Source organism: Puma concolor, chromosome B3 (genome assembly GCF_028749965.1).
Source record: "Puma concolor isolate L17-30 chromosome B3, mPumCon1.1.hap2, whole genome shotgun sequence".
Taxonomy (NCBI): Eukaryota; Metazoa; Chordata; class Mammalia; order Carnivora; family Felidae; genus Puma; species Puma concolor.
The window spans coordinates 143170354-143171952 of NC_141672.1; the positions used below are offsets into that span (position 1 = coordinate 143170354).

At 46.3% G+C, this 1599-nt stretch overlaps 1 long non-coding RNA gene across 1 annotated transcript; it reads left to right on the forward strand.

Annotated features, from left to right (window-relative positions):
* The first annotated feature begins 320 nt into the window (after positions 1-320).
* On the forward strand, positions 321-1247 carry LOC147580452 (uncharacterized). Its single transcript, XR_015252914.1, has 2 exons — positions 321-1025; positions 1059-1247. It is a non-coding gene; the product is annotated as an uncharacterized LOC147580452 (long non-coding RNA).
* The last annotated feature ends 352 nt before the right edge of the window (positions 1248-1599 follow it).

Consider the following 1599-nt stretch of genomic DNA (forward strand, 5'->3'; position numbering starts at 1 on the left):
GCTGCTCTAGACGCTTCCTCTTCCTCAGCGAAGGAACTTCTGGCCTGAGCTCTGCTCTGATTCTCCCCGGGTTGTTGTGACATCTTGCACAAGCTGCCATTTTCTCCCCTAATAGCTGAGGCCCCCAAACTCGTGGATGGGTGGAATGAGGAAATTTAAGGCAGCATTCTGCAAAGGGCAGTGCGCTAAACGCTACTAAGCACTACTCTGTAAGTAGACTGAGGGGAGGGAATAATCATTTGTTATTCATATATAATAACTCCCCACTAAAGGAGATGGGTCTTTAGCCCCCTTTTACAGAAGGGGAAGCTGAAGTGTAAAGGCTTTCAGTAAATTGCCTTCAGCGTCGAAGCTAGAAAGAGGTCCAGGTGTCTTTGGTTTAGAATCAGTGTGCTTGACTGAACTACCAACATTCTAGCTTTGTTCCTAAGCTAGTCATGGAAAATTCCTCCTGAACCAGATTCCGCACGGGTTCTCTTGCTTTCCTTATCACTCAGAGACAGAAAAGAGTTAGAGAGTAGGGATGAACGGCCTTTGGAATATTGTGTTCAAAGCCTGACTCTCTCCCTTACCAACCGTGTGACTTTTTGCCAAATCTTCATTTCCTCATCTGTACAATGGGCTCGCAAATGGATCTCATGGGTTCCTGGTGAGGATAAAAGATGATGTGCTCGGTCAGGTGCCTGAGAAATGTAAATGTATCCATGAATGAGAGCTGTTATTATTTTAACAGCAATCACCTTTAATGATTAAGTCACTTTGCGTTTTCAAAAAACAATATCCCTCCTCCCTCAGAAAAGAAAAAAACTGACACCAGTTGGTCTTCCAACGGTTTGACCAAACAGCCAAGGAGGGTCCTGGACTGTGGAAAGATACCAGCTCCTTTCTGTGGGCAGATAACCCAACCCCCAGGAGGTCATATAGATTCCCCAAATGTCTTTGAAGGTGATACTTTAAATATGGACCCTTCTGATCTTGTCTCTCCTGGAGCCTAACCACTTAGAGGTGTGTGTGTGGTGGTGGTGGTGGTGGTGGTGGTGGTGGTGGTGGTGGAAAAGTTGGAAGAAGGATCCCACGGATAAGTGAGAGAACCAGAGGCTGAGACAGAAGACTTTTATGGAGAGAACTTGAAAGTATGTTCTTTTCCCTTCTCTCTTTTTTTCCCCTTAGCTACCAAATCTGACTATCACTTCTCAATGTGGAAAATAAATTAAGACTAGAACCTGCCACAGAAGCAGATCTGGTCAGTGGGCACTTCCTCCTTTCATTGACTTAATGTTATTTTTGGGGGATGCTTGTTCTGTGCCAGGCATTGTGTTTAGGCACTGGGATACAGCAGAGGAGACAGAAAAGCCTCTGCCCTCAGGGAGCTGACTGGTGTGTGTGTGTGTGTGTGTGTGTGTGTGTGTGTGTGTGTGTAGAGAACATCTGTGGTTCTGTGCAGTATTGTCCTACTGCCTCTGAGCAGGACCCCTCTTGTGAGGAAATGGATCAGCTGGGTCTCCCTCACTCTCTCCCTCTTTAAAGCCAAGGGCATAGGTTTTCACACAGCTGTCTCCGTCTATGGGTGGAATTGAGGAGAGAGAAAGGGAGGGAGTC